This window comes from Artemia franciscana, chromosome 14 (assembly GCF_032884065.1).
Source record: "Artemia franciscana chromosome 14, ASM3288406v1, whole genome shotgun sequence".
Lineage (NCBI taxonomy): Eukaryota > Metazoa > Arthropoda > Branchiopoda > Anostraca > Artemiidae > Artemia > Artemia franciscana.
The window spans coordinates 6677343-6692268 of NC_088876.1; the positions used below are offsets into that span (position 1 = coordinate 6677343).

The following is a 14926-nucleotide window of genomic DNA, read 5'->3' on the forward strand; positions in this document are numbered from 1 at the left end:
CTGTCTGTCTTTCTTGTCTTTCTCTTTCTTTTCTGTCTGTCTGGTCTTTCTGTCTGTCTGTTTGTCTGTCTGTCTGGTTTGTCTGGTCTGTCTGTCTGGTATGTCTGTCTGTTTGTCTTTCTTGTCTGCGTGTCTCGTCTGTATGTTTGGTCTGTCTGTCTGTCTGGTCTGGTCTGTCTTTCTGTCTGTCTGTTTGTCTATCTGTCTGTCTGTCTGTCTGTCTGTCTGTTTGTCTTTCTGTCTTGTCTGTCTGATCTTTTTTGTCTGTCGGTCTGTCTGTATGTTCTGTCTGGTCTGTCTAGTCTTTCTGGCTGTCTGGTGTGCCTGTCTCTCTTTCTGTCCGTCTTTCTGGTCTGTCGTTCCATCTTTCTGTCTGTCTGTCGGACTGTCTGTCTTTTTGTCTCTCTCTCTCTGTGTTCGCTCCGTCCATTTGTCTGGTCTGTCTGTCTGGTCTATCTGTCTGTCAGTCTGTCTCTCTGTCTGTCTGACTGTCTGTCTGTCTTTCTTTCTTTCTGTCTATCTATCTGTCAGTCTGTCTGTCTGTCTGTATGGTCTATCTGGTTTGTCTGTCTGGTCTGTCTGTTTGTCTGCCTGTCTTGCCTGCATGTCTTGTCTGTATGTTTTGTCTCTTTGTCTGTCAGTCTGGTCTCTCTGTCTTTCTGTATGTATGTCCGTCTGTCCGTCTGTTTTTTTGTCTGTCTTTCTTTCTGTATGTCTGTTCTGTCTTGTCTGTCTGTCTTTCTGTATGTCTATATGTCTGGTCTGTCTAGTTTGTCTAGTCTGTCTGTCTGGTCTTTTAGTCTGGCCGTCTGGTTATCTATCTGTCTGTCTGTCTGTCTGTTTTTCTGTCGGTCTGTTCTGTCTGGTGTGTCTTGTCTATCTGGTCTGTCTGGTTTGTCTGTCTGTCTTGTCTGTCTGTCTGTCTTGTCTGTCTTTCTGTCTGTGTGGTCTGTGTGACCTGTCTGGTGTGTCTTGGTTGTCTGGTCTGTCTGTCTGTCTGTCTAGTCTGTCTGGTCGGTCTGTCCTTCTGTTTGTCCGGTCTGTCTGTATCTCTGTCGGTCTGTCTGTCTAGTCTGTCTCTCTGCTTATCCATCTGGTCTGCCAGTCCTTTTTGGTCTGTCTGTCTGTCTGGTCTTTCTGTCTGTATGTCTGTATGTCTGGTCTGTCTGCTTGTCCGTCTTTCTGTCTGTCTGTGTGTCTGTCTGTCTGTCTGTCTGTCTCTCTGTCTGTCAGTTAGTATGGTCAGTCTAGTTTGTCTGTCTTGTCTGTCTGTCTTTCTTGTCTGTCTGTCTGTCTGGTCTGTCTAGTCTGTCTGTCTGGTCTTTACTTTACTTTTTTACTTTACTTTACTTTTGAAGACCTTTCAAAAATTGTGAATAGGTGGGAATCTAACATTCTAACAATAAGTGATGAAAAATACAAGAAGATGCCAATATTAAATTGAAATTTAAATTAAGTAAATGTGTCAGTGTGATCTTCATTATATAATTTTAATGTATTTGTCCGCCTTAAGGTTAGAATACCTGGGATCAATGGAATACTAAATACAATCGATAAAAATTCAAATAAAAAAAACAACAATTGGAATCAGGTATTCACGTGTAAACCTTGCTGATGTCAAGTGATGTATTAATGTAATTTAAGTGTAAGGTGTAGGGTCAATACAAGGTGTAGGAATATGTAAATCAAAATTTTCTTTAAATAATCATTTTGAGGTGAAAGAATTAAAATAAACATATTTATTTGACAATAAAGAATTTTAAGAAAGGTAAAATTTAAGGAAAGGGGATGATCTGATTGACGAGGGCGTCAATCTGCAGCGGGAAAGGGGATATGTGACATACAATCCCCCTCCCCTCTACAGAACTCAGAACCAAATCCCTCATTTGTCCACTTTAGAAAGTTTTAAAATAAGAATCTTTTAAACGTCTAAGGATTTTAAAGTTAAAATTCATCATTCCATAGGATTCATGCTTTTGGCACAAGTTTTACAGCAAGCAAAATATGATACTTTTTAAACTATCAAATTAGATTCAAAAATGTAACTTTTGAATAAGCCAATTAGAAACCAGATTTCTATTACTAGTTTGGTCAACGAGCTAGAGGTGAAATCCTCGTTATAAAAATAAATCTTTTGTGAGGAGGTTAGACCATATGTTGGATAATAAAAATAACAGTTGCATTGCGACATTTCTGAGGTCAATCTACCCAGTGCTCAATTTAGAAACCCGGATTGATTCTGGATATAAAGCAGCCCTGGAAGTCAGGAGAGTATTCAAAAAGTTCTGTCTTTGATGTACAACACACAGCTAATACATATTGAAGTCATATTATCTGAAGTTGTATTGAAGTAAGAAAATAAAAATTATTGTCAAATAATTATCTTATGTCAATGAGTCCAGGTATCAGGTACAGTTCCTCTTGTCTGTTGGATCATTTCCAGGGGAATCTGCACAACTCAGGAGACCTGAAAATCACAGTAATGACTCTGTCTCCATGGTTATAGGGATTTGTTTATAGAGCCATCTTATTCTATATCCCTTAGCTACCCTGCTCCCATGTTTAGATTTGTACGTCCCTTAACTCTTCTTCTGAAGAAACCCCCCCTCCCTAAAAAGACCAGACAGACGGACAGACAGGCTAGAAAGACAAACAGACAGACAGACAGACAGACAGACAGACAGATAGACAGACAGACAGACAAACAGACAGACCGACAGACAAACAGACATACAGACAGACATACAGACAGACAGAGAGACAGAAAGACGAAACAGACAGACCAGACACACCAGGCAGACCAGACAGACCCGACAAACCAGACAGACCCGACAAACTAGACAGACAGACAAACAGACAGATAGACATACAGACTAGACAGACAGACAGAAAGACTAGACAGACAAACTAGACAGACCAGACAGATAGACATACAGAAAGACAGACAGACAAGACAGAATAGATAGACATACAGAAAGACAGACAGACAAGACAGAATAGATAGACAGACAGACAGACAAACCGACAGACAGACAGACAGACAGAAAGATAGACAGACAGAAAGACAGACAGAAAGACAAACCAGACAGACAGACCAAACACAGACAAGACGTACAGGCAAGACAAACAGATCAGACAGACAGACCAGACAGACCAGACAGATAGAAAAAAAGAAAGAAAGACAGACAGACAGAAATACCAAACATACAGACAAGACAAAACAGAGACAAGAAGACAAAACAAGACAAAACAGACAAGACAGACAAGACAGACAAGACAGACCGGATAGACAGACATAAAGACAGAACAGTCAGACAGACCAGACAGACAGAAATACAGACCAGTCAGACAGACAAGACAGACAGACACACAAGGCAGACAGATCAGACTGACCAGACAGAATAACAGACAGAAATACAGACCAGTCAGACAGACCAGACAGACAGACACACAAGGCAGAAAGATCAGACTGACCAGACAGACTAACAGGCAGACCAGATAAACAGACAGACAAGACAGACCAGACAGACAGACAGAAAGACAGACAGACAGACCACATAGAAACACAGACCAGAAACACAGACAGACCAAACAACAGAAAGACCAGACAGACAGAGAGATAGACAGACAAGACAGATATAACAGATAGACAGACAAACAAAAAGACAGAGTGACAGACAGACAAGACAGACAGACAGACAGACTAGACAGACAGACAGACCAGAAAGACCAGACAGACTAGACCAAGAGACAGAAAGACCAGACGGACAGACCAGACAGATAGACACACAAAAAGACAGACAGACAAGATAGAACAGACAGACAGACAGACATACAAAAAGACAGACAGACAAGATAGAACAGACAGACAGACAGACAAACTGATAGACAGACCAGACAGACAGACAGACAGACAAACTGATAGACAGACCAGACAGACAGACAGACAGACTAAACATACGGAAAAGACACACAGGCAACACAGACAGACAGGCAAACAGACAGACCTGACAGAGCAGACCAGACAGACCAGACCAGACAGACAGACAGACAGACAGAGAAACAGACCAGAAAGACAGACAGAGAGACAGACGAGAAAGACAGACAGAGAGACAGAGAGACAGACCAGACAAAGAGACAGACCAGACAGACCACACAGACCAGACAGACTGTCAGACAGACAGACAGAAAGACAGACAGATAGACAGTCAGACAGACGGACAGAAGACAGACAAGACAAACATACAGACAGACAAACGATACAGAGAGACAGACAGACAGACCACATAGAAACACAGACCAGAAAGACAGACTGACCAGACAACAGAAAGACCAGACAGACAGACAGAAAAGACCAGACAGACAGAGAGACAGACAGACCATACAGACAGACAAATCAGACACAATAGACAGACAGAATGACAACACAGTAAAACAGACAGACAGAAAAGACAGACCAGAAAGACAGACAAGACAGATATAACAGACAGACAGAACGACAGACAGACAGACAAACAAAAAGACAGAGTGACAGACAGAAAAGACAGACAGATAGAGAGACTTGACAGACAGACAGACAATTTGACAGACAGAACAGACCAGAAAGACAGACAGACCAGAAAGGACAGGCAGACCAGACAGACAGGCAGAGAGACAGCTAAGACACACCAGACAGACTAGACCGACAGAAAAACAGACAGACAGACAGACCGACAGGCAGACAGACCGACAGACAGAAAGACAGATTAGACAGAAAGACCAGACAGACAGATAGACTAGACAGACAGAGAGACCAACCAGATTGACCAGACAGATAGACAGATAGACAAGACAGACCAGATAGACAAGACAGATAGATAGACAGACAGAAAGACAGATTAGACAGAAAGACCAGACAGACCGATAGACAGACAGACATGACAGACAGACAGACAGACAGTCAGACAGACAGAAAGACAGAAAGACTGACAGACCAGACAGACCAGATAGAAAAGACAGAGAGATAGACCGACAGACCAGACAGATAGATTGACAGACAGACAGACAGACTAGACGGACAGACCAGCCCAGACAGACAGAGAGATAGACAGACAGACAGACAGACAGACAAACCAGACAGACTAGACAGACAAGACAGACCAGAGAGTTAGACAGACAGAGAGACAGACAGACCAGACAGACAGACAGATAGACAGACAGACCAGACATTCAGACAGATAGACAGACAGACCAGACAGACAGACAGAGAGACAAACCAGACAGACAGACAGAGAGACAAACCAGATAGACAGACAGAGAGACAGACGGACCAGACAGACAAGACAGACCAGAAATACAGACCAGTCATATGGACCAGACAGACAGACAGACACACTAGAAAGACAGACAGACAGACAGACTGGTCTTTCTGGTCTGTCTGTCTTGTCTTTGTGTCTGTCTGTCTGTCTTGTCTGTCTGTTTGTCTGGTCTGTCTCGTCTTTCTGTCTCTCTTTCTGTCAGTATATCTGTCTATCTGTCTGTTTGGGTGTTTATCTGTCTTTCTGTCTGTCTTTCTTTCTGCTTGTCTCTCTGTCTGTCTGTATGTCTTTCTGTCCATCTGTCTGTCTGTCTGTCTGTCTGTCTGTCTGTCTGTCTTGTCTGTCCCTCTGTCTAGTCTGCCTGTTTTGTCTGGTCTGTTTCTTCTGTCTGTCTGTCTGTCTGTCTTTCTGTCTGTCTGGTCTGTCTGTCTGTATGTCTGTCTGTCTGTCTGGTCTGTCTGTCTGTATGTCTGTCTGTCTGTCTGTATGTCTGCCATATATTGTAAATGTGTCCACTTCGTTTTTACTATAATAAATAAAAACTCATTGAAACTTATAAATGTCATTATTAACTTATTAAACGAATAAGTGTCATTATATTTAAATTAAACTGACAATCCATGGTCATTTGTTGGTATTTTTTTCAGTAAAGTGCAAATCTTGTTCTGGTCTTGAGAAAAGATGGGGATTATCGGCCCTGCTCATTTCAATTTTTGCTCGTTTTGAGTTTGACTGGTCTATTTATGGTAATTTCTTTTCTTTTTTAGTTTTATTTATTTATGGGTAGTGATTTGCAATAGCTTTATGCTTGGAAGATTAGTTGACTTTATTTCTAATGTTTTTTGGCTTAATGGGGCTCTTTACTTTTGTTTGAAAAACTTGTTTCATGGAAAACGTTTTATATATTAGTTTTAGAATAAATAACCGAGTAAAATTGAAATTAATAAAAATTTAAAACGAATAGGGCTGACAACCTTTATGTCTTCTCAAGGCTAGAATATAATTTGCACTTTACTGAAAAAAGGATACATTTTCAATGTTTTCCCTTTTTTACTTTAATAAATGGAAAATTATCAAATCCTTAAAGGATAAATATTCCGGAAATCCACTGTCAAAAGCTAGGGACACGCCAAACTCAATAACAAGGAAAATCAAAATGAGCCAATGATTTCGCTAAGTATTTCAAGATAATTCTTTTGGAATTTATTTAAAAGTTCGTTATAATGAAAACTAAATATTTTAAATTGCCAAGTTAATTTATTTGCAGAAAACCCTCTTAAAATCAATTTTTGCCTTAAAGTTTTACATCTATTTTTAAAATCAAAATAATTACTACAAATCCTTGCATATCTAAGTAACTGTGAGAAAAATGCCGAATATGTGATATTTGAGTGTATATTACTTTCAGGGAACGGGAAATTAATCATTTCAAAATCGAAATCATCCGTTTTATTATACATTTTAAAACTTAATTTATTATTATCAAAAATATTAATATTTAAATCTAAGAAATGATCTTCTAGACCAGTGCCATGTCTAGGTTCAAGAGTAAGCTCTGATGGATATATATTTTTAGAAATATCAATGAATTCCTTACAATTTAAAACCAAAATATCATCTAAATATCTTTTATTATTTGACAAAACATGTTTTATATTATTTAGATTATAATTTAAACATATATATATATATATATATATATATATATATATATATATATATATATATATATATATATATATATATATATATATATATATATATATATATATATATATATATATATATATATATATATATATATATATATATATATATGTATATTTAAATGACAATCCAAGGTCATTTGTTTTGTTTTGTTTTTTTTTGCAATAAATTCCATTTTTTGTTCTGGTCTTGAGAAGGCATGAGGGATGTCAGTTCTACTTATATTAATTTTTGCCTGTCTTGTATTTGACACGGTTATTTATTGTATTCTCTGTTCGTTTTTGGTTTCATTTATTTGTTTTGGTAATTTGTGGTGTTTTTGCGATTAGAAAACTATTTAAATTTAATTCCGCTCAATTTTTGGCTTAATGTAGATCCTTAGTTTTCTTTGAAAAACTTGTTTTGTGGAAATCTTTTTTTTTTACAATAAACAGCTAAGTCAAATTCAAAACAAAGCAAAATCAAAATTAGTAGGGCTGACAACCTCCATGCCATCTAAAGTCCAGGACAAAGTTTGTACTTCACTTCAAACAAAAAATTGGATTGTCAGTCTAATATACTCATACTGATATTATTCCTTAAAGTTCTCCTGATTTTTTTTATTTGTTAAAGTCAAAAAGTGAAAACATTTAAAATGTATTTTATTTTCAGTAAAAGTGCAAAGTATGTTCTGGTCTTGTTGAAGACATCCCAGCAATGGGTTAATTTGCATGGTAACGCAGAGCACCATCGTGGGAAAATGATCTAGAAGGGTAACTGTGACAGGGTATAAGATCTATATGTATGGACATATGCATGTAGGCCACATAATAGTAAAATATTGTACTGGCACGTTAATAAATTGAGAGGGAGTAGTCAATACGTGCTTGTCCCGTTTGAAGACAGGAATGGGGCCACAATTAGTGAGTAGGAAAGAGTTAAAGAGAGATGCGGAAAACATTTTAAGAATTTGCTTAACCTAGATAGAGCTACTGGAAAAGCTATAGAGGACAAAAAGTATAAAAAAAATAATGAAGCCCCAGGTTCTAATAGTAGGGTAAATGATTTTCTTAAATATGGTGGCTCTAAGGTTAGATATAAGCTAGTGAAGGTTATTAACATGATTTTTGAGAAAAGGAAAGTACCTAGGGATTTTAGGAAATCCCTAATTAAATCACTGTAAAAGAAACATGATACGAGTGAGTTTTTAAGTCATCGAGCCTTTAGCCTAGTCTCTGTAGATAGTAAATTTCTAACTAATATAATACTTTTTAGACTGAAAGATGCTATGGACAAAGTTATAAGAGAAGAACATTGCGGTTTAAGAAAGGGTAGAGGAAGTGTCGACCAAATTTTCACTCATAGCTTTATAATTGAGAAGTGCCTGAGCTATCAAACACCTTTAGTTGTCAGATTTACAGATTATCAGCAAACGTTCAACTCTGTTGATAGAACAGATTTAGCGAAGATTTTACCGTAAAGTATACCGATCTCATAATATACCTTATAGTATATTACAGTATAAGTATATTACAGTATATATATTACAGTATATTACAGTATATAACAGTATATAATATATAACAGTATATCTTATAGTATATTACAGTATAAGATCTTATAGTATACCGGGCGAATGCATGAAAGTAATTAGCCCTGTGTACGAGAATAACACTGCTGTGGTTAAGGTAGGAAATGAGGTTGGTAGATCGTATCGTATTAAATCAGGGCTTAAGCAGAGTTGTGTTCTATCCCCCTTTATATTGGTCATTTTGATGAACTTTGTCTTAGGCTGCAGAGGAAAGGTAATCAGAGAACTCGGAATCAAATGGGAAGGAAAATATTTTCTGGAATGGGAATGTAAAACTCTCCTAGACTTAGATTATGCTGAGGATTTAAGTATTCTAAATGAAAGTATGAGCAAAATAAATTAACTTTAAGAGATTTTGCCAGTTAGAACAGATTTGATAATATCGTTAAGAAGACTAAGTTCCTAAGGTTAGGAATAAGAGACGATGAAAAGGGGACTTTGAGTAACGAAAACATTGATCATTTAGACAGCTTCATTTACCTTGGTAGAATTATTATTAAAGACGGTGGGAGCAGTGAATATCTTATAAGTAGAAAAGCCATGGCTATGGATTTATTTTTAAATGTTAAAAAATTTGGAATAATAGGAAGATAAGTCTACAAGCCAAGATTAGATTATTGGAAGCTAGAGTGATGAAAGTCGTCAAATATTTTAGAAGCATGGGCGCTCTAAATAACAGACGAAGATTTTCTAGGTCTTTCCCAGAGAAATTACCTACAGACTGTTCTGGGTACTCGGCTGACTGACTGTATTGCAAACAGTAGGCTCTACGAAAAATGTGGTTCAGTCCCACTTTCTAGGGCTATAATGAGAAAAAGCCTGAGATAACTAGGCCACTATCTATAGATAAAGGATGACATATTGCCGAAGATTGCCCTTTTCGACTAACTGTCTAGGGCTTAACCACAGCAGAAATACCTAGTATATATATAACGAACAGTTGCGAAAAGTTTCTTCAAAAATGATACATCAAAGCGCCTTAGTTTGGGAAGGTTCCTATGCTGTCAGAGCAATAGGTTCAGTTGCTACTTGACTTTCCATCTAATTGGATCATAGCACGCGAGGATAGTCATGAACAGTGGCTTAGTTTAATGAGTTCCAAAAATCGTTAACGGAGAGTATAGGAATTTTTGCTACTGTTCGTTATATGTATTTCTTCTGTGGCCTAAAAAAAAGCAGGTTGACAGCGATCGGGCGGGATAAGGTTATAAACAAAGATTTAAGGAAAATGAGTACTTCATGGGAGGGCGCAAATAGGTAGGCTTTGAATAGATTGGGATTGAGGAAAAGCACGCGTAGCTGTGCCGGCTTCAGGTGACTTGGTGCTGCGGTGGGTTATTTGTATTAGTAGTACTAGATAAGGGTTTCTGACCTATAGAAAAAAAAAATTCTTTCGGTTTTGACACCACACATTGGGTCCAAGTACTTTGAACCTCATCATCTTACCTGAAATTACTTTAGAAGTATATAGGTAGGTGAAAATTTGTTTTCATCTCTCTCCAGCCCTTGACCCTTGCCACGGTAGCAAAAGCTCATGATCTGTACCTTTTTGTATAGCCTCCTCCCAACCCTTTTCTCACCATTATCATTGCAATGCCAAATTTCTAGTACTTTAAAAATGGAAAACACAGGCAATTGACTCCAGGGCTTTGATTTATTAAAAAATTCATACTTTGGCATTTGAACCTTGAAGGCAAAAACTATTAAAATTCCCTTATCTTTATGTTGAAAATACAAAAGAAACTGGACAATTTTATCCATTCTGCCGTGGCCCACGACAGCCTCACCAATTAAAAACATCATACTTTTCTCCTCTTTACACCTTTTTATATAGAGAAAACATAAAAATACTTGGTCAATGCAATCTACCCTTTTTAAAGAATTTTTTTTTTTACTTCCAATTTCTGACATATTTTGACCACAGTAAAATCTCCTCATATGACCGAAGTATTGCCAAATTGGTTTATATTCTACTAGATTTGCGGATTTTGATTGTAGCAGGAGGGAAATTTTTTAGTTATACCGCCAGGCGTAAGCTTGGCTTATTTTATTTGATCTGGCAGTTTTTTGGCGTCAACAACTTTATTAGGAATAAATTATTTTCCTCATTTGAATCTAATAATTTTGCGTCCTATAACGAAGCTGTAATTTCCGCATTCCAGCCAACAGCATCAGAATATTCTTTCCTTTCATAACAATTTCATTACTATCCACTAGAAACCAGAACAGACAAAGGAAAATTTACACATGTAATTTTCACCTCTGATATACAATACTATCACAATCGTAATTACAGTTTTATGATGTGCAACAAACCTCTATCGAGTCAAGTCGAGATGAACAGGGCTATTAGTCATTTGGACAAGGGAGTTTTGAGTAGGCAATTTTTTGTGTTAAATAAAAGAGAGGACTTGTTGGATAATATTTGTAAATTAATTCAACTCCTAACAATCATTAAAATGTTGGTTTAAAGTACTACTCTCTTAAAACAGGTCATAATTTGTATTCTAGCTGGAGCTTCACAAAAAAAAATCAGAAACGATCCCATCTTCTCTTGTGCACTGATACGAGTAGGCTCATCATTATTATTTCTTATAGCCTTTACAGCTACTAAAATTTCTTAGCCTAGGCAGGTCGTATAAAAAAGACCTCAAGTTTTTTTCTTAGCACATTTTCCATTGGAAAAGACTTTTATCTGATTTTATTTTTTTAATCACGCCAGAACCCCCACCCCCAGAGAAAAATTATTTCCGTAAATACCTGCACCCCGATAGAAAGTTGCTCCTGCAAAAAAATTTCCTCTGAAGAATTTATCATGTGCAAAACTGTAGCATGGAGAACTTTTACCGAATAAAATCTCTTCATACAGAAAGATACTCTTGACAATTCCATCCCGGTAAAAACTTCCTTTGGACAATTCTTCTTAAAAAGTCCACATTAAAATCGAGTCAGAAGAGAAAGTAAGATCAATAAAAAAAAATTGATGGGGATTTTAGCATATTACGCCAGTGTAAAATGTTTCTTGGGAAGTTCACCACGTGGAAACTTCCCTCCCAAAGGAAAATTATCCCCGTGGAAAATCCCCCGAGCAGACCCCCCCCCCCGAAAAATGTCTCTTTGTTTCCGTATAACAAATTATATATTTAAACAATGGGAGATTTCATCCATCCCCACGAGGCACGGCACTGGGCTGTTCAACTATCCCGTCTCAAAATTGTGATCGGACGACCTTGAAGATAAAAGAGGATGGGAGGGCGGTTAATTGTTCCTCAATGATTGAGGTCAGTTAAAAAGGGCACTAGAGCTTATAATTTTCGTTTGAAGGAACTTTTTATCGATGTTCTAGGACTATTGGTTCGATGCAATCAACCCTGGAAAAAAAAACAGAAAAAAAAAACACGCAACCATGATCTTTCTTCTGGCAAAAATACAAAATTCTACATTTTGCAGATGAGAGCTTGAAACTTGTACAATAAGATGTCGAATACGCTGATTCTGATCATTTAGATTCTTCGTTTATTAGGGGCTGTTCTCTCCCTTTTTCAACAGTCGGGCAAATTTTTTGAGGTTCGTAGCTTTTGACGGGTACTAAGCACAATGAATATTATGTATTTGGAATTAGCATAATGCACTGATTCTTTTGATGTATCTACAGATATAAAAAATTCTAGTTTTTAGAGTTTTTGGTACTATTGAGCCACATTGCTCCTTATTTACAGTTTGTTACCATAAACTGTTTAATCAAAAATAAAAAATTAACATTTTTTTCAGCAGAAAGTAAGGAATAACATTGAATCTTAAAACAAAATAAATAATTGTGTATTTGAGGGGGGTTGTTCCCTCCTCAATCCTTTACTCGTTCTGCTCAAGCTTCTTTGTGCCTTAAAAAAGCTTCTTATTCCAATTCAACGGCCTCAGTATTTTGGCAGCCGTATATCCTGCTGTTCAAAGTGTACGCATCTGCACTTTTAAATTAAATAAAAACAAGTTTCTTCAACGAAAAGTAAGGAGCCCCATCAAAGCTCAAAATAAACAGAAATTATTAACTATATAAGAGGGATCTTCCCCTCCTCAACACATCACTCTTTACGCTAAAGTATTTTTTTTTTAATTTTTAGAAAGGCTTTGCCATTCTAACTAAACGACTTTTGTGTTTTGAAGTCGTTCTTAAAGAATTTAGACAAAAGTTAAAAACATAGCATAAGGAGTAAGGTATTAAGCAATTGGCAAACCCCCATCCTTCATATGCGTAACTCTGTTCGTTTTCAGTTTTGATATAGTTCCTTAATTTTATCTGAAAAACCTTGTTTTTTTATATAATTTGTTATTGTTTTTAACTAATACCAGAAATTTGGCTCCCCCTTCATGGCAACTCCCCCTCAGTTGAAAACCTCTTCATGAAAAATTTTTTGTAGGTAAAATACCCTCCCCCATTGCGCCAGGAAAATTTCCCCCCAAACAATTATTTTCTTTCTAAAACTTCCATAAGCAAAAATTCTCGCGGACAATTTCAGGTGAAAATTTTCATAGCTCAATTTCATTTGAGAAAGACTTGAATTTCTGTTTGTTTTCAAAATCATGCCAGAAACCACTTCCTCTGTGGAAAAGTTATCCCGCAAATAACCAGACCGTAGTCAAAAATTGCTTCCGTGGGTTTTTGGTGATCAGGTCTTCGATTGTTCAAAAGCAATCGAGCATTTTATTACAAAATGGCTTGAAAAAAAATGTTTTTGTCGGTAGTTTCTTGCATTATACCTAATAATACAAAAATAAACTGCCTCTGTTAACAAAATTCTAAGCTTCATCAAGTCTTATTATATGTTACAGGTAGCTATTTGGTAACAAAAGAACATAAAAAAAACTGTCTTCCTCATTTAGTAATTAAGATAAATTCATCAAGTTATAATTGTTACACAAAAACTATACCTGCCACATTTTCAGATATTTCAGAGGTTTTCTTTTCCTCCAGCTTAGGCACAAGAGATATTTAATTGCTGTAGCAAGTACAAAAATTGTGGGAAATAGAGACTGCTGTCAATTTATGCTCTAAGATGAACTCATTCTTTTAAGGTTTTGTTTCCTCTCCAGATCAAAGGTCATTTTTTTGGGCTGAGAATCAAAATTAAGTATTCAACTATGCATGATTACAGTTTAAAGCTCAAAATTACTATTTTGGCACTATTTGATCATTTGTAGGACGAGAGTGGGGGCTATATTGAATGGCTAAACAGTAGTACTTTCCTGCTACAATTTACATGACTTCTGTGCTATTTTTTTCTTTTTGTCTTGGACGAAATAATGAGGATTTTGAAAAAAAGTCGCAATAATTAACAAAAGCGTGGACCGCCTTTTCCCCATATTTGTTTCGAAAAATAGGTATAAAGTTTAATATAGCCAGGACCTTATTTTTGTCTTGATCGTTTCGAAAGATTGGCAGTAGGGTTTATATAACCAGAGATAAAAGATTAACAAATTACCCTAAAAGTAATCCAACTACATTTAAACTGAGCATGGGCGTGTCACATCGGCAGCTGTAGCATGTTCAAAATTTTGACTTAGCACCAAAAACCCTTGTGCAGCACACAAAAAGCCGGACAATTTTAGTACTTTAGGAACTGACCGTTGCAGCAACCCTTGTTTTCAAGGCTCTGGCGTATTTTCAGCGTGTTTTTCAAAGGGTCTGGCATAGTTTTTTTTCATCTTCTTAGAACAGTGTACGGCAACGTTCACTGAACAATTCAAAATTGTAGGGTGCGTTTGTTTACTTGTCCAATGGGATTTTTACTAATCGAGGTTTAACCCCTAAACGATAGCAACAAATACTTGTCTGGCCACGTGTCACCTAAAACAGCAAGATTAATTGCGAATAATAACAACATTGGTCACGTGTAATTATCGTTTTAATGCTATGCACTGTTGCCAGATTGGCTTGTTTCAAGCCCCCGGTGGCTTATTTCTCTGGGCTGGGGCGGGCGTTTTTTTTCGCGGGCTTGGGGCGGGAAACTGGGCTTATTGTTTGTTTTATTTGGCTTGTTTTGGGCTTTTTCTACTCAAAAGAATAATGTTTTTTTTAGATTTTTTTCAAGTTCATTCTTTTACAAAACTTCCGAGGAAAGAAAGCGAACGGATTTAAAGAAAAGTTTAACCATACCCTACAATTCACTAAAAAACAAGAAGAAGCTAAGTGAAGTGAGTCAAAAAAGACTATTTATTACGGCAGATTACTAGTTACAACTATCGAATAGAGACATCTCAAACAGTTCATGGTAACGAACTGTAGTAAGAAGCGACCCGGCTAAATAGTAGACGAAACTCTAAAAAACGGAATTTTGATGCTAAAAGATACATCAAA

General features: G+C 36.9%; 1 long non-coding RNA gene across 2 annotated transcripts in view; it reads left to right on the top strand.

The window, feature by feature from the left end:
* The first annotated feature begins 9632 nt into the window (after nucleotides 1-9632).
* LOC136035250 (uncharacterized) overlaps nucleotides 9633-14926 on the top strand; it is a 67164-nt gene continuing 61870 nt past the window's right edge. For both annotated transcript variants that reach the window (XR_010619378.1, XR_010619377.1), the window contains exon 1: nucleotides 9633-9692. This is a non-coding gene — a long non-coding RNA (uncharacterized LOC136035250). The remainder of the gene's footprint in view (nucleotides 9693-14926) is intronic.